The 19,471-nt window shown below is 39.4% G+C and overlaps 1 long non-coding RNA gene across 2 annotated transcripts; it reads left to right on the top strand.

The window, feature by feature from the left end:
• The first annotated feature begins 5,796 nt into the window (after positions 1 to 5,796).
• On the top strand, positions 5,797 to 9,244 carry LOC138880308 (uncharacterized). Of its 2 annotated transcripts, none has more exons than XR_011402846.1 (3): positions 5,797 to 6,261; positions 8,004 to 8,076; positions 9,059 to 9,244. It is a non-coding gene; the product is annotated as an uncharacterized lncRNA (long non-coding RNA). The 2 variants fall into 2 exon arrangements; XR_011402845.1 differs by having other exon boundaries at positions 5,797 to 6,266.
• The last annotated feature ends 10,227 nt before the right edge of the window (positions 9,245 to 19,471 follow it).

The raw sequence follows: 19,471 nt of genomic DNA, 5'->3' as shown, positions 1-19,471 counted from the left end.
AATTGCCTCTAAGTACAATCTCTGACAGATCATAACTTTTTGAAGATTTGAGAGGGTTGCACTAGGGTGTTCTTTGGGGATTTTGCCCTCTTCTCCCTCGTCCTCCATCTTTGGTGATCCCCATAGTAAAAAAAAATAAATTTACTGAAAGGTATTATAAACTAATTTTGCATATGCATATATTTATTAACTATATTACTCAATTCCTTAGCAGTCAATGGTATTAAGAACATAATGAGAATAGAGAAAGGCTTTGTTCACAGAATTCGGAAAGGTCAGTAGTGCACTTATATTTTGTCATGTATTTTTGCTAACTTTCAGCTTACTGTCCAAGCTACCAAAAGAGGAACCTGAGATAAAAAGAAATAAACTATCAATAACTTACTACACTACATAAATGTTATAGTAACTTCTTGTTAGTCTATTTGTTATATTCACAAAAGGGATCTATCATTCATTTGCCTTGTTTCGCGTGTTATTTTCAGATGCCTTGTTAGATGGTAGGATGTACATTTTCATTCAACTTGGAGATAGAATTAGTAAGTAGCTTTTGGATGTGTTTAATCTTTTCATAATGCTACGTGCTTGTTCAATAGCGAGCAAATGTAACTGAACATCAACAACTCGCTCAAGTATCTTTTGCATTGAGTGCAAGTCCAACTATTGCCATATGATGTTAGAAGTAGGATATAAGCAATTCATCAAGATAATAATTTCCAATAAAATGTTTAAGTGGATTTTTTCGATCAAAGTCCTATGACCATTTATCGACGGGATAGTCTGATTCATGCCATGAGTTCAATCCTTTTTATTCTAGAATCACTAGGTCAATTTTGTCTAATATACATTTGAGTCATAATTCATTTGCTCCCTAAGATGTTATAAGAAAATAATGTGGACAAACTTGTCACACCCCAACCTCGGGAGGCGCGACCGGCGCTCAATCGAGTGAACCCAACTGAGCAAGCCTTATCGAACACTTTCTACCCAACTCGATATGATTAAGGAAACCATGCTTTCCTTTATTTAAACAATAGGAAATATTGAACATTCAACATTGTTAGTTCATTTTACATCACAACCTTAAACCGTAATTAAGTTCCCAAGATTCAATACAATTTCACTTTAGAGAAACAAGAGTTATAATTACAACATAGTTCATAGACCCATCCAACAGCCGTAAATAACCCACACATACGTCTATGGAGCCTCTAAGGATACAAAAGACAATGATGACAACGCCGACAACTAGGCCCCAGCTATACCTCAAAAGTGGATCTCTATATCAAAAGATGTACAACATAGACCCTTCAAGGAGAAAGGGGCTCACCAAGACTTTGAGAAGAAGGTACTCCGCTACGCGCGATCGGCACTATCCGCAATGGAGCTACCTACATTCATTTAAAAATGTAGCGCCCCCGGCAAAAGGGACGTTAGTACCATGGAATAGTACTAGTATGTATAACTAAACACCATCTAGTTAGAAAGAACTTTCATACAAGAATAAGAAAATCACAAGTATAACTCAAACACTTTAAAGGATCACAACATTATCAAATAAAAGAATCATACAATTTTCACATCATTTTCCCAAAACTTTTAGTTTTGGGGCATTTCATATTGTTCATCATTGTCCACAATACCACTACTATCTTGAGCGGAGTCCTATATCGACCCAATCGGCTAGGTTGCCTCATTTGAGACATATACGTAAATCACAAATACAATACCACCATGTGTGCGGTATGGCATCCGATCTTGGCCCGATCGGCTAGGCCGCCTTACCAAGGCATTTTCCTTTTCCATCAATCATCTCATTTCAATTTTTGTTTCACATATATAATTCCATAGGAACTTAGGGCCACCATTATCACATCATTTTCACTTTCAATGTTAGATTTGTAGCTTAGGATAATATGTGCACACAAGGGCAAATAAAATTGTAAGCATAGATGAGTCTTCACACAAATGGCACAATATATGCAGCTTCAATCTCACCTTAAGGTCTAAGCATCTTAATACATGATTCATATTCCTTGCACCTTTTCAAGTTATCAAGAATAGCACATTGATCATATTGAGACATATCTTTCACGTATATAAGGTCGCAACCCCAAATTCATGTGAAACAACAATCAATACAACAATTCAACTGTAATCTTACCGTATTTACACAAACACCAACGGAGCTCAATTTCTAAAAGACGGAATTTTAGCCATATATACCTCAGTAGAGATTTCCTTAAACCCTTACAATAAATTCCGAAATTTCCTAGCAACTTCAATCTATTTTATGAAAATTACAAGTTGAACCAAGAATTAGAGGCATGAATGAGATTCCAACTCATTTAAGTAAATTATCAAGCACTAACTGTGCACAGCGATTTTAGGACACTTTTGTGAGAGATTTTCATCATCCTATACCACAATTGTTATCTCTTTTGGTTCACAACCACTCCATACCCCATTATCTTTTATGCATGAAAGATTACCAGCCCTTACACCCATAAACCCCCTTGCTAATCACTTATTTTAATGGAAATTTCGAAATTATAGATGAGGGTACAAGCTCTTACCTCTTAGGGTGAAGATCTAGAAATTTCACTTGACAATCTTCAAGGATTTAGGGCAAGGATGGAGTGGGGACTTGATGAAGATCACTCCTTCTCTTTCTAGAACTTCCTCTCTCACTCTATATGCCGTGAAATAACAGGAAAATGGTCTAATAGGGTTTTTTTAATGGGATGGGGTCAGGTTATAAAAGTTAGAAAATAGGAGCCCCAACACGATTTGCGATCGCATAATGGACATGCGGCCCGCAAATTGGACCGCAAAAATGGTCCCAAAATCTGGACAAACTGTCTGGGTATACGACAAAAATGCGATCCGCATACCTGTTATGCAGTCGCATAGTGCACCGCAGAACTGCCCTTCACCAAAATTCCAAGGGGATTATGCGATGACTATGCGGCCCGCATATTGATTATGCGATCGCATAATTGGCCGCATAGTTGGCCTCAAATTAACCAACACACTGACTGGCCCTGCAGCGACTATGCGGTCAACATACCTATTATGCGACCGCATAATGGACCGCAGAAATGCACTTTTCTGGCAAACATAATTCTTAACTTTTTAATGCACCGATTAATCCAAAGGGTCCGAACCGCGGCGAGCTTTTTTTTTATGAATTTCTAACACATGATCCTATCTTGGCATCACGAGATTCGGGTTTTTGAGTAGAAATTTCCACTGGGCCTTACAAAACTGCTACTATTTCTATCTGATGGATATTTCTTTACCTGAGTTAGACTTCAATAGTTTTTATTTTCTGGATCGATACTCCGGTAGTCTAATTCTTGACATTATTTTTTTCATCTAATGCGATATTTAATAAGATCTTTTTTCTTGTGATGCATGTCAGGTAATTTGGGATCATGCTCATGCTTATAATGATACTGCCCGTTGGTCATTACATAAAGGCATTATAAGTAAATGTTGTAGACAATTACTGAATTAGTTGTTCTGCATAGGTCTTAGGTATTCTGCTTAGACTAGCTTGATATTGAATCTAAATATCCATCAAAGATGTATTATTTTAAATGCCAAGGGTTAAGTTTGAAGGGAGTAAAGAAGAACGAATATTCATGAGATAAAGGGTATATTTGGTATGAAGGAAAATATTTTTCAGAAAATGTTTTCTAATTTTTCCATGTTTGGTTGACTTAAATGTTTTGGAAAACATTTTCCTTATAAACTCATTTTTCTTCAATTAGAGGAAAATATTTTCTTTACCAAGAGAAAGAAAAATATTTTTCAAAACTCCTTCTCAACCTTCCCCACCTTATTCCCCACCATCACTAACCAACCCCACACCCCATACCCACCAACACAATCCCACCCCAGCCCTTGTGACTTAGAAGGTGTGTCCAAGTGTTTCTACTACAATCATCCACAATTGTGAGAAAATATCTATAAGATCTCTGTGTAGCAGTGTGATACGGTCCCCAAACATCCGCATGAATAAGATCAAATAAATGGGAAGAATGAGAATTACTCTCAGTAAAAAGATTTCTTTGTTGTCTAGCAAATGGACATATATAAAAAATGAAAGACTATTTATCAGAAAATGGTACATTCAAAGAGTTTATTTTTTGTAATTTTAAAACAGTAAGGTGTCCCAACCTATTATGACATAGAAGTTGGGGATTTTTTTTATATATTTTTAATTTTAATTTTTTCATCTTTCGGCTTACAGGTTCGAAATTTTACAAGTTCCAAAGTTATGAGTTTGGAAGTTTATGTGTTTGGGAGTTTAGGAGTTTAGAAATTATAAAGTTCGCGGTTCGAAAGTTTAGCGGTTCAGAAGTTTATGAAATTTGTGGGTTCGGAAGGTTGTTCGTTCAAAAGTTTATGGCTTCATGTTTATTGTATCTATATTATTTATGAATACTCTTGAGAAGTTATTTTCCTTAATTTGTGTACTAAACACCGGAAAATGAATAAGATTACTACTTATTTTCCCAAAAAATATTTTCTTGAAAAACATTTTTCGCTATACCAAACACACCCAAAGTGTTCCAGGAACTTAAAATAATATGGTATTCAATGAATTTATTTCAGAGAGTTCTGCAATATTTTGAGGATTTTCATTTTTTCAATTGAGCACGTGAAAAATTGAATGCTGGAAACAAACCTACATCTTGTACGCAGAGTGAAGCTGAAAGTAAAAACATCCTTCTAACTCAGTCCACACTTGCACTCTAAGTTGTCTCCTTTAATCATCTTCTCAACCTACATTTTAAGATAAAAAGAGGAATAATAATCACCGCCTCGACTTTTAGCTCATAATACAAGCAATAGCTCTCTGTGGGAGGAGAATAAATTTCAGTTTCTTGAACTATATCTGAATATAGAGATGAAAAGATCATGCTTCATCCACTTTCCTCTGCCATAAAATTTAGAAAGCTAGACTAAATGATTCTTCACAATACGTTACCAAATAAAATTGCTTGTAAATCAATCCTTGCTCCATCTTATGTACAGACTATTAAAAGGCCAAGCATGTCTGAAACATGTCACATTATGACACTTCTGGTGATGGCAGTTGTATCATTGTTATTTCGATAGCAACTTTAATGTAACTCTTCTTCTATGGCGGGACGACGCAAAGATCCTACATGAAAAGAAAAAATATCTTAATGTGCAACTTTTAGAAGTATTGAATTTTTTACTTTGTTTTTTAAAAATATTACTATATTGGTGGTGAAAAATAACTACACGCGGAATATTAGACCGCTGACATGGCATAATGCATGGAACAATAATACCGCGACACGTGGCAATCTTATTCGATGGAAAAAGAAAAGGCACGGGGAGAAATACCCACGAGATGGCACCGGGCCTAACAGTTGGCAAAGAATGAATAAATAGTAGAAAGAAGGAAAGATACATGGACCGGAAAGAAATAAGGAAGGGGAATTGTAACAAATGTAAGACATTTATAGCAATAAATGCATCGGTTATGAGAATCCAAAATAATCGGCAATCAATATAATTAATACCCATAATTAGCCCAGATTATGGGGAAAACTGTTACTATTGTATATTCCTATATAGGGGCACAGAATTAGATTTGTAAGAACACATCTGAGACAATATTGAAATATACACTTTATTTTTCTGCTTTCTCGAAATTCTCTACCTTGACTTTGCAATCAATTATTTTCTTAGTTATTCTTGTTATTTTCCTTTGATATCATTGAGAAAGTGAAGCAAAACTTGATTATCAAAAGCTCGTTTTCTTTTAAAATTAGAATTTGATCAAAAGATATATTTTTGGTTAAACAAATTGGTTGCGTTACCGAAAATCTGATAATCTTTTCACTTTCCAAATTCACTTTTCTATCAAACAATCATGTCAACTACCAACGACAACAACCAACTCAACCAACAAAACCAACAGGGGGGAGGAACTCCAATCCCTTCACCTCAAAGTTCTCCTCGACATTCCCGGGAGGTGACACCTCAAAGATCAACATCACACACAAATGATCAACAAGGGGACAAGCAAACTGCCGAGGACGCATTAAAACAACTAATTGCAGAACACGTCAACAATGCACTTCAAGCTTTTGTCAGTGGATTGCCAACTGCGCTACCAGCTCCACCTCCAAACAACACTGTAACTATGGAAAACACACGTTTGGGACTTACTAATTTGGAAAGCGGAGGAACTCCCAGTGAATTTCGCGATGGAAGGTCAGGTACACCAAATAATTCTGATTTACAAAGTTTAGTACTAACTTTGCAGAAGCAGCTCAAGGAGTAGAACGATCGCATAGAACAAACACCTAGTGTGCCACCCGTGATTAAAGGAGTGGATATTGACAAATATTCACAACAACCCTGGAAGCCAAGTGCAGCTCCTTTGTCGATACCAAAGGAGTTTTAAATGCCCGATATTTCAAAGTATGATGAATGACCGACCCACGAGATCATGTAACTGCATTTACAACTGGCGCGAAAGGCAATGATTTAACCAAGCAAGAAATTGAGTCGGTGTTGGTCAAATAATTTGGCGAAACGCTTACTATGATGACCCAAAAGGTCATCACTCGTTTTGAAAGCAAATTCTGTGTTCTGAGGCCTTAAAATCTCTTTTTATCTCACCTCGATTTGCGTACACAGTCCGAACGCGTTTCCGGAAAGCTTTTATGTGAAAACTAAGTAAAATAAGGAAATTGGCTTTTAAAATTGATTAAAGTTAACTTTGGTCAACATTCTTGGTAAACGAACCTGGACCCGTGATCCGACGATCCCGTAGGGTCCATAGTAAAATATGGGACTTGGGCGTATGCCCGGAATCAAATTCTGAGGTCCCAAGCCCGAGCAATAAATTTTTGAAAGAAATTATTTAACTAAAATTATAAGAGTTTTTGGAAAAGAAAAGATGTTTCAAATTGATGGTATCGGGCCCGTATTTTGGTTTCGGAGCCCGGTACAGGTCTTATATAATAAATAAGTTGAATCTATGAAGTTTGGTAAGAATCAAAGTTCGTTTAGTATAAATCGTATCTTTATTTGGGAAAATGTAAATTTTGATGTTCTCAAGTGATTTCATGAATTTGAGGTTTAATTCATAGTTGTTGATGTTATTTTGATAATTTGATCGCATGAGCAACTCCGTATGATATTTTTGGACTTGCGTGCATATTTGGTTTGGAGCTCCGAGGGCTCGGGTGAGTTTTGGATAGGCCACGGAGTGTTTTGAACTTAGGATCAACAGCTGGTGTGTTTCAGAACTGCAGGCTTTGCAATTGCGAAGTCTGGCTCGCAAATGCGAGCTCGCATTTGTGAAGAAACATCGCAATTGCGAAGAAGGGCTGGGTAGGGAGACCTTTACATTTGCGAGGATCTATGTCGCAATTGCGAACGCTGGTTCGCATTTGCCAAGAAAGCAGGGGCAGACCTACCTTTGCATTTGCGAAGCCTGGGCCGCATTTGCGAGTTCTCATTTGCAAACCTTGCATCGCAAATGCGATATATGTACCTGTGCAAATTATAACTTAGACAAAAATTCTTCATTTTTCAAACTCTCTCAAACCCTAAGCTCTCTTGGGCGATTTTCTAAAAAAAAGTTCTTCTCCAAATCAATTGTAAGTCATTTCTAACTCATTTTCTTCAATCCATAACATCTTTTCACATGATTTCAATTCAAATCAGGGGTTTTAATGGTGGGAAATTGGGTGTTTTGGGTAGAATTTAGAATTTTCAATTTTTGGGGATTTGGACCTCGATTTGAGGTCTGATTTCAAAATAAATTATATATTTGAGTTCGAGGGTGAATGGGTAATCGGGTTTTGGTTCGAACCTCAGATTTTGACCATGTGGGCCCGGGGTCGATTTTTTACTTTTTGGAGAAATCTTTAGAAAACCTATTTTCATGCATTAGAATTGATTTATTTAGCATTTATTGATATTGTTAAGTAAATTGTGGCTAGATACAAGCGAATTGGTGGTGGAATCAAGAGGTAAAGCGATAGTTGAGGCTTGAATTGTGTTCGTGGCATTGAGGTAAGTATTTAGTCTATCCTTAGCTTGAGGGATTAGAAGTTGTGTCTTAATTGCTATTATGTTAATTGTTGAGTACAACGTATAGGTGTGGTGATGAGTATCTATACGTCGGTGTCAAGCATGCCCATGAGTCTTATACTATGATTTATGTGACTTCGTTTTGTATTGTCCATGCTTAATATGATGATTTATAATGTTGAACAAGGCTTATTGAAGTATTCTTGGTAATTGAACATTGTAGAGCATTGGCTCAAGTTGAGAATTGAGTTGTGAAGTAATTGTGGAAAAGAGAAGAGGTTTATGACATTGTTTCCCTTGCCGGGATGTTATTGCTTTGAAATTGTTTCCCTTGCCGGGATGTTATTGCTCATGATATCGTTTCCCTTGCTGGGATATTATTGATATACTATTGTTCCTTTGCCGGGATTCTATTGTGATTTTATTGATTCTCTTGCCTGAATTGCTTTGTGATTGTTGCTTGGGTAAGGATGAGTGTAAAAGAACGAAGGGTTATGTCGTGTCGATGTTGTAAATGTAAAAGCATGAAGGGTGATGCTGTGCCATGATATGAGTGATAATGCACGAAGGATAATGTTGTGCCATGATTATGTGAGGTAAAAGCACGAAGGGTGATGTTGTGCCGATTATATTGAGTCTTATGGTGAGGACGAGAGTAAAAGCACGAAGGGTGATGCCGTGCACTTGTCATTGATTTCCTTATCCTTGCTTATAGTTGAATTTTGGTGTTCTGTATGTTTCTTTACTGAATTTCTGTTTGTACATGATATTTCCCCGAGCATGTTTCCCCTTCCCATCCTTAACTGCTAGTTTTTGTTGTTATTATTTGTTGTATACGATATAACTGCACAGGTTTATTTGGTAGTCTTGTCCTAGCCTCGTCACTACTTCGCCGAGGTTAGGCTAGACACTTACCAGCACATGGGGTCGGTTGTGCTGATACTACACTCTACACTGTGTGCAGATCCCGGTGTTGTAGCTTTTGGACCACAGTGAGGTTGATGCCTTCAGTCCATCAGGAGACCTAAGGTAGTCCTGCAGGCGTCTGCAGGCCTTGGCATCCCCTTCTATCTTTTCATTCTATTTTTATGTAGTTCAGAGACAGATTTGCATTATTTTCCTTCAGACCATAGTTTATAGTATTCGTAGATAGTCCGTGACATTGTGACACCAAATTCTGAGTAAAGTTGTATTTTGGATTTCTGTATTAGTATCTAGTGATATTATCAGATTTTGTCTTCCGCATTTATTTTATTATTATAATTATTCCGATGTTGATCACTTGTTATATTGAACTGTTAAAAAGGCTAAGTAAAAGGGTTAATGAATCTATAATACTCGACTTGCCTAGCTTTCACGAGTAGGCACCATCACGACTCCCAAGGATGGGAAATTTGGGTCGTGACACTTACGAAAGGAGAACTAACACGGTATTCTCTTTACTAGAAAATTTTATTTTTTTTTTGCTGAGCTTGCAGATTCATTTATAAAAGCACATTCGGGAGCTCAAAAGGTTGAGAATAGGATAGAAGACATCTTCAAAATAAAACAAGGAGATACGGAGCTACTCATGGAATTTATGGATAGATTTCAGCGTGAAAGAATGAGGTTACCGCAGGTACTTTATAATTAGGAGGCCATGGCGTTTGTAAGTAACTTAAATGTAAAAAGCTCAGAAGTCACGAGGAGACTCAAGGAAAGCTTACGAGAATTCCCTGCTACAACTTGGAATGATGTGTACAACAGGTACACTATGAAGCTGCGGATAGAAGAAGATACTATCACTCGGTTAAGCGGGGATGAAAGAACAAGTTCGAGGCAACCAGAAATCGAAAAAAGGTCTGGTAAGAACAAGTATGAACCTTACATGGGACCAGCAGGACGAGATTCATGCTCTAAATAAGAAAATCCAAGGTATGGTTATAGATCAAGAGATAGAGACGCGGGTCATCATCCAAGTTCGGGAAAGAGCGAGATGCGCGGGACAACAATGTTAATACAAAGGCAAAGATTGGTGATTACAGTTTTAATGTTAGCACTTCTGAGTTGGTAGTTGTTTTAAGAAATATGGGATATAAGGTGCGGTGGCCAAAACAAATGAGATTGAACCCTAGTAGAAGAAAACCATATTTCTGGTGCGAGTTTCATAACGACCACGATCACAAAACAACAGATTGCAGAATGCTATAAGGTGAAATAGAGCTTTTGTTAAAGGCAATGTTAATACAAAGGCAAATATTGGTGATTACAGTTTCAATGTTAGCACTTCTAAGTTGGTAATTGTTGTAAGAAATATGGGAGATAAGGTGTGGTGGCCAAAAAAATGAGATCTTACCCTAGCAGAAGAAATCCAGATTTTTGGTGCGAGTTTCATAACAACCACGGTCATAAAACAGCATATTGCAGATTGCTACAAGGTGAAATAGAGCATTTGTTTAAACAAGGTTATTTAACTGATTTGTTTAGTAAGAAGAGTAAGAAAACGTATATGAAGAATAGACAAGAGCCTCTAAAACCTCCATCACCAAAAAGGAAGGTTAATATGATAAGAGAAGGTCAATGGTGTGACATATACGGCTATAAAAAAGACATCGAAAGTCATTGTTACCCACGAAAAGCGAGTTCGCCAAGTTTTGGAAGAAGACGGTATAACATTTGATGATGCAGATACAGATAGCATGATGATCCCTCACAACGATGCAATGGTAATATCTTTACTTGTACATGATACTAATGTGAAACGAGTTTTAATTGATCCAGGTAGATCCATAAAAATCATTCTTTTGAGAGTGGTAAACGAGATGCAAGCTGATGACAAAATGGTGCCCAAAGCACGTACCTTATTTGGATTCGACAATTCAAGCATTGTTACAAAAGGGGAAATAGTGCTTACCACATTTGCAAAAGGAATTGTCAAAGATACAAAATTCCAAGTAATAGATATGGACATGGCATATAATACGATTCTTGGCAGGCCTTGGATTCATGATATGGATGTTGTTCCATCTACTTTACATCAAGTTATTAAGTTCCCTTCACAATGGGGGATTAGGAAAATTCGTGAAGATCAGCAGGCTTCTAGAAGTATCAATTCAGTGGCAGATTTAAGCATAGTGAATGGTGGTGCAGATAAAAAATAGAAATTATAGAATTCAGTTGAGGACACTACAGTTCAAACCTCAACTGAAGGTGGACAAACAGACGTAGACTCAAGGCCTGATGTCATTTAAGAGCCAGAAGAAAATGAAAATATCAAAACAAAAATATAAGAACTCGAGGCTATCACACATTCCGAGCAATGTCCAGATAGAAAAGTTTATGTTGGAATAAAGCTAAGCCTAGAAATGAAAGGTAAACTTGCCAAATTTTTACAAGCTAACGCAGATTGCTTTGCTTGGTCATATTCAGATATGAAAGGTATACTATCGGAGGTGATGACCCATAAGCTAAATGAAGATCCATCGTACCCACTTGTCAAACAGAAGAAAAGGAAGCAAGGATCCTTCAAAAATCAGGTAATCCAGGATGAGGTGCAAAAACTTTTAAAAATTGGGTCCATACAAGAGGTAACATATCCTATATGGCTAGCTAATAGTGTAGTAGTACCAAAAAAGAATGGAAAATGGCGAGTTTGTGTAGACTATAGTGACTTAAATAAAGCTTGTCCTAAAGACTAATTTCTTTTGCAGCATATAGATCAACTAATTGATTCTACTGCAAGACATGAGTTGTTGAGTTTTTTAGATGCCTATTCAGGATATAATCAGATAAAGATGGATCCTTTAGATGAGGAAAAAAACTTCCTTTATCACAGACAAGGGGACTTACTTCGGACCGAAGAATGTTGGAGACACGTACCAAAGATTGGTAACAAAAATGTTTCAAGAATACCTGGGAAAAACTATGAAAGTCTACATCGATGACATGCTGGTCAAGTCAGCACAGGCGGGGGAATCATATCCAACATTTGTCAGGTACTTTTCAGATTCTCCGTAAGTTCAATATGAAGTTAAATTCTGAAAAATGTGTCTTTGGCGTGGATTCAAGTAAGTTTTTAGGTTTCCTTGTTTCTAACCGAGGTATATAAGTAAACCATGCACAGATCAAAGTCATTGAAGAAATACCAGACATACTCACGAGCAAAAAGAAGGTGCAGAGGCTGACATGTAGGATAGTAGCTTTGGGAAGATTTATTTCTAAGTCTTCAGAGAAAAGCTTTAAGTTATTTTCAGTGTTGAAAAAGCAAAAACAATTTGAGTGGACTGATGAATGTCAACAAGCACTCAAAAATCTAAAAGCATACTTGTCAAACCCACCGTTATTGGCTAAACCAAAGGATGGAGAAAGGCTACTCATCTATCTTGTTGTATCAGAAATGGCAGTAAGTGTAGTACTGGTACATGAAGACAAAGGTAAACAATCTCCAATATATTATCTTAGCAAATCTTTATTGGATGCTGAAACCCGATATCCTCATTTAGAAAATTTTGCTTTAGCATTAATTATGGCATCTAGAAAGTTGATGCCTTATTTTAATGTTACCTCATCTCTGTAGTGACCGATTATCCCGTAAAGAATATATTGCATAAGCAAGAACTGTCAGGTAAGTTAGCCAAATAGGCTATAGAACTCAGTGAATATGATATCGTATACCAACCTAGAACTGCGATAAAATCACATGTTTTAGCAGATTTTGTGGCAGACTTCACAGGGATAGTTCCTGAAGCAGAAAAGAAACTACAGGTATTCACCAGATCTAATACGGGCACTTGGACCCTATTTACTGATGGCTCCTCGAATGTTAAAGGAGCAGATTTAGGCATTATTCTAATCCCATCTTCAGGAGAAACCATAAGGCAAGCAATAAAGAATCATCTCATTACTAATAATGAAATATAATATGAAGTTGTAATTGTAGGTCTGGAATTGGCACGAGAATATGGAATAGAGCAGATTATAATCAAAAGTGACTCGCAGCTTGTAGTTAACCAAATGAAGGGGACTTATATAGCTAGAGAGGTGCGGATACAGCAATATTTAGAAAAGGCACGAGAATTAATCAGACAATTCCTATCGTGGAAAATCGTGCAAATACCTAAGGAGGAAAATGCGGAAGCAGATGCATTAGCTAATCTCGCATTTGTTGCAGAAGTAACGAACGAAGAAAATGCTACAGTAATACATTTGTTTCATTCGGCACTCGATCAGAATAAACATGAGGTAATTTCAATTTAACTTGGTGTCACGACCCAATCCCCGAACCCGGTCGTGATGGCGCCTCTCGTGAAGATAAGGCCAGCCAAACCAAAACGGAATACCTCTTTTAAATAGTTAATCATCATAACAGTAACAACATATAATATAATACTCATAAATTATGGAATTTAACGATAATAACAGCAAGAACCATCCCGTCACAGCCCAAACCGGGGTGTCACAAGTCATGATCTACTACAGAATCTACTATAGGTCTACAAAGTACGGAATTCGATACAACAGTTTGAAGAAAACATAAATGATAGAGGATAAGAGAGTCAAGGGGCTGCGGACATCAACAACTACCTCGTAACTCCAAATCACTGCCTAGCATGGAAGGAATCAGCGCTCAGGTGCAGACTCTGCTATACCTGAATCTGCACACATGGTGAAGGGAGTAATGTGAGTACTCTGACTCAGTGAGTAATAATTACTAATAATGGCTGAAAGTATGAAAACACGTAAAGGCACAAAGCAATTCCATATCAAGCAGTAAAATCACTTAAAGCAGTAAATCAGTGAAGAAATCAAATGATATTCTTTTTTAAAACAAGTAAAACAGGTAATTTAACAGGTAATTAACAAGTAGAAATTCGCCCCTCGGGCACAGTATCAATCGCTCAGCATAGTATCAGCCCCTCGGACTCATTCTCAGTACAGTATCAGCCCCTCGAGCTACCTCACAATCACTCAGCATAATGATCAGCCATTGTTACCTGACCAACTTTCATCAAACAGTGTCATTGTTACCACTGTTTCAAATCACATGGGTACCCGCGCTCACTGTGGGTGTGCAGACTCCGGAGGGGCCCCTTACGGCCCAAGCACTATATCAAGCCACCTCATGGCATCATCACTCAACATATCCTCACATCACTCAAGCCACCGCATGGCATAAATAGTATCTCAGGCCCTCGGCCTCATATCACTCAGCATATCCTCACATATGGCCCTCGGCCTCACTCAGTCCAGAAATCATCATAAGCCCCTTGGGCATTAGTAAAACAGTAGTTCTCAGCCCAAAACATGATGTAGAAATATCATTTAAGTTTCAAATCTGAGTAAAAGTGGCTGAGTTTGTAAAACAGTAGATATCAACAGGACTGAGTTCAAATAATAAGTCAAGCAGTAAGGAAACAGTGATAAAAATTCCCAAAAGGTCCAAATAGTTGGCACGAAGCCCAATTATGGCAATCATCCCAAATCATAATGGTAACAAATGAATTTCAGTCAAATATTTGGTAAAATCATCAATCGGGATGGACCAAGTCACAATCCCCAGTAGTGAAAACCCCACGCTCCTCACCCAGTGCGTATCTTGCCTCAATATAGCACTACGACGTGCAATCCGGGGTTTCAAACCCTCAGAACATCATTTACAACCATTACTCACCTCGAACTGGCTAATTCTCTAGCTCACGACGCCTTTGCCCCTTGAATTGGCCTCCATACGCGTCAAATCTATCCAAATCAGAACGAATAAGTCACAATATGCTAAGGGAACAAAGCCCAAGCGAAAACATTCGAAAAATATCAGAAATCTCGAAATTAGCAAAACCCGAGCCCCGGGCCCACGTCTCGGAATCGGGTAAAATTTACATTTTCAGAATCCTCATACCCTCACGAGTCTAACGATACCAAAATTATCCAATTCTGATACCATTTGGTCCTTCAAATCATCATTTTACATTTTTGAAAGGTTCCACAATTTTCTTCCCAAATTCCATCTCAAATTAAGAATTAAATGATGAATTCAGTGATAGATTCATGTACTCTAACCAAATCTGAGTTAGAATCACTTATCCCGACCAATTTCTTGAAAAACCTTCAAAAAATCGCCAAAATCCGAGCTCTCTAGGTCAAAATATCAAACAAAACCCAAACACCTCATATTTATAGAGTACCCCTCAGATTCCGACATCGCTGACCGCACAAAAATGACCGCGGTCCGCGCAAAACCAGCGGGGTTCGCGCAAAAACGACCGCGGCCGCGCAGGTCTTGCTCTGCAGGGACAGGCTTTAGTATTTTGGCCATAACTTTCGCTACAGATGTCTAAATTGCGATATCTTTACCTTTTGGAAATTAGACACGAAGGGCTACAACCTTCGTTTTTAAATCACCTCAAAATTCCTTGTGGATCAAAGGATATGATCTTCCGAAGTAGGACCAGCAACCTGCAGTCTTCACGACCGCGACCGCGGCCACTTTGACGCGGCCAGCACTAGGCCAGCGCGCCCAGCACAAAAAGGAGCGCGATTCGCGCCAAAACTGCTGCTCCCTCCATTTTTCTAAGTTCTGGGGTGTCCGTACTCGCTCAAAACTCACTCGAAACACACCCGAGGCCCCCGGGACCTCAACCAAAAGCACCAACACATACTAAACATTATTCAACCTCGTTCCAATCATCAAAACACCTCGACTAACACCAATATCATCAAATCACATCGAATTCAAGCCTATGAATCTCAAGAACTTCCAAATTCCATTTTTGATCAAAAACCCAACCAAACCACGTCCGAATGACCTCAAATTTTGCAGACAAGTCCAAAATGACATAACGAAGCTACAGAAACTCTCGGAATTCCATTTCGACCCTCGGATCAAAATCTCACCTATCAACCGGAATTCGCCAAAATACTAACTTCACCAATTCAAGCCTAATTCTACACCGTACCTCCAAAACCACTTCCGATCACTCTCCTAAGTCACAAATCACATCCCGAAGCTAACCGAACCAACGGAACTCACATCCGAACCCTCTAACACATAAGTCAATATCCGGATGACTTTTCCAACTTAAGCCTTCTTAAAAGAGACTAAGTGTCTCATTTCTTACCAAATCCTCTCTGAACTCGAACTAATCATCTCAATCCCATAAAACACGTATAACGAAGCGTAAAGAAGCTGAAATGGGGAAAATGGAGCGGTAACTCATGAGACGACTGGCCGGGTCGTCACATCCTCCCCAACTTAAACAAACGTTCGTCCTCGAACGGGTCAACAAACATACCTGAAGCCTCAAACAGATGAGGGTATCTGTTCCGTATCTCCCGCTCGGTCTCCCAGGTAGCCTCCTCCATGGGCCGACCTCTCCACTGCACCTTCACTAAAGTTATATCCTTTGATCTCAACTTCCGAACCTGGCAACCCAAAATAGCTACTGGCTCCATATCAAAGGTCAAATCGTCATCCAACTGAATCGTGCTGAAGTCCAAAACATGAGACAGATCCCCAGTATACTTCCGGAGCATAGAAACATGAAATACCGGATGCACACTCGACAGGCTGGGTGGTAAAGCAAGCTCATAAGTCACCTCCCCAATCCTCCGAAGCGCCTCAAAAGGCCCAATGAACCGAGGACTCAACTTGCCTTTCTTCCCAAATCTCATAAGACCCTTCATGGGTGAAACCTTCAGCAGGACCTTCTCACCGACCATGTAGGACACTTCTCGAACCTTCCGGCCCGCATAACTCTTCTAACGTGACTGCGCTGTACGAAGCCTCTCCTGAATCACCTTCACCTTCTCTAAGGCATCCTGAACCAAATCTGTCCCCAATAGTCTAGCCTCGCCGGGCTCGAACCAACCAACCGAAGATCTACACCGCCTCCCGTACAAAGCCTCATATGGATCCATCTGAATACTCGACTGGTAGCTGTTGTTGTAAGCAAACTCTGCAAGTGGTAGAAACTTATCCCATGAACCTCTAAAGTCAATAACACAAACACGCAATATGTCCTCCAATATTTGAATAGTACGCTCGGACTGTCCGTCCGTCTAAAGATGAAACGCTGTGCTCAACTCTACCTGAGTACCGAACTCTCTCTGCACGGCTCTCTAGAACTGCGAAGTAAACTGAGTACCTCTATCTGAGATGATGGAAACAGGAATGCCATGCAACCGAACAATCTCCCGGATATAAATCCCTACCAACCGCTCTGAAGAATAGGTAGTACACACAGGAATGAAGTGCGCAGACTTGGTCAGTCGATCCACAATCACCCAAATAGCATCGAACTTCTTCAAAGTCCGAGGAAGTCCAACCACAAAGTCCATCGTGATTCTCTCCCACTTCCACTCGGGAATAACCATCTGCTGAAATAAGCCACCCGGTCTCTGATGCTCATACTTCACCTGCTGACAGTTGAGACACCGAGCTACACATCCCACAATATCTTTATTCATTATTCTCCACCAATAGTGTTGCCTCAAATCCTGATACATCTTCGCGGCACCCGGATGAATGGAATACCGCGAGCTATGGGCCTCCTCCAGAATCAGCTCTCTAAGCCCATCCACATTGGGCACACAGATCCAGCCCTGCATCCTCAACACACCATCATCACTGACGGTCACATCTTTGGCATCATCATGCCTAACTCTATCCCTAAGGACAAGCAAATGAGGATCATCATACTGGCGCTCTCTGATGCGATCATATAAAGAAGACCGAGAAACCACACAAGCCAACACCCGACTAGGCTCCGAAATATCCAACCTCACGAACCGATTGGCCAGGGCCTGAACATCAACCGCAAGAGGTCTCTCCCCAACTGGAATATATGCCAAACTCCCCATACTCACTGCCTTTCGGCTCAAAGCATCGGCCACCACATTGGCCTTTCCCAGATGGTACAATATAGTGATATAATAAGCCTTAAGCAACTCCAACCATCTCTGCTGCCTCAAATTAAGATCCTTTTGCTTGAACAAATGATGAAGACTGCGATGATCAGTGAACACCTCACAAGATACGCCATACAAGTAATGCCTCCAAATCTTTAATGCGTGAACTATGGCAGCCAACTCCAAATCATGAACGGGGTAGTTCTTCTCATGGGGCTTCAACTGCCGAGAAGCATAAGCAATAACTCTACCATCATGCATCAACACACAACCAATCCCAACTCTTGAAGCATCACAATACACAGTATATGAACCTGAAGCTAATGGTAAAACCAGCACGAGAGTTGTGGTCAACGCTGTCTTGAGCTTCTGAAAGCTCTCCTCACACTCGTCCGACCATACGAATGGAGCACCCTTCTGAGTCAACTTGGTCAAGGGCGATACAATGGAGGAAAATCTTTGAACAAACCGGTGATAATAGCCTGCTAACCCAAGAAAGCTACGAATCTCTGTGGCTGAGGACGGTCTGGGCCAACTCTGAACCACCTCTATCTTCTTCGAATCAACCTGTATACCCTCGCTGGACACCACGTGCCCCAAGAAAGCCACTGAACTGAGCCAAAATTCACACTTGGAGAATTTTGCATAAAGCTTCTCCTCCCTCAGTGTCTGTAACACAACTCTCAAATGCTCTGCGTGCTCCTCCTGACTATGCGAGTACACCAGGATATCATCAATGAATATAGTAACGAATGAATCCAGATAAGGCCGAAATACACTATTCATCAAATGCAGAATGCTGCTGGGGAATTGGTTAGCCCGAAGGACATAACAAGAAACTCATAATGACCATATCTGCTCCTGAAAGCAGTCTTAAGAATATCTGAATCCCTGATCTTCAACTGGTGATAACCCGAACGGAGATCAATCTTGGAGAACACCCTCGCTCCCTGAAGCTGATCAAATAAATCATCAATGCGAGGTAAAGGATACTTGTTCTTAATTGTTACTTTGTTCAATTGCTTATAATCAATGCAATTCTCATCGTGCCATCCTTCTTCTTCACAAACAAAACCGGTGCACCCTAAGGGGACACACTAGGCCAAATAAACCTCTTATCTAGGAGTTCCTGAAGCTGTTCTTTCAATTCCTTCAACTCTGCTGGTGCCATACGATATGGCGGAATAGAAATGGGCTGAGTGCCCGGCACCAGGTCAATACCAAAATCAATATCCCTGTCCGGTGGCATGTTCGGCAGGTCTGCAGGAAAAATATCAGGAAAATCCCTCACAATTGGGACAGAATCAATACTAGGAGTCTCAGCTCCAACATCCCTCACAAAAGCTAGATATGAAAGGCAACCCTTCCCAACCATACGATGGGCCTTCAAGAAAGAGATCACTCTACTAGGGATATAATCAGTCATACCACGCTACTCGATCCGCGGTATATCCGGCATAGCCAAAGTGACTGTCTTAGCATGACAGTCTAGAAT

This window comes from Nicotiana sylvestris, chromosome 1, assembly GCF_000393655.2.
Source record: "Nicotiana sylvestris chromosome 1, ASM39365v2, whole genome shotgun sequence".
Classification (NCBI taxonomy): Eukaryota; Viridiplantae; Streptophyta; class Magnoliopsida; order Solanales; family Solanaceae; genus Nicotiana; species Nicotiana sylvestris.
This window is presented reverse-complemented; position numbering and strand designations above follow the sequence as displayed.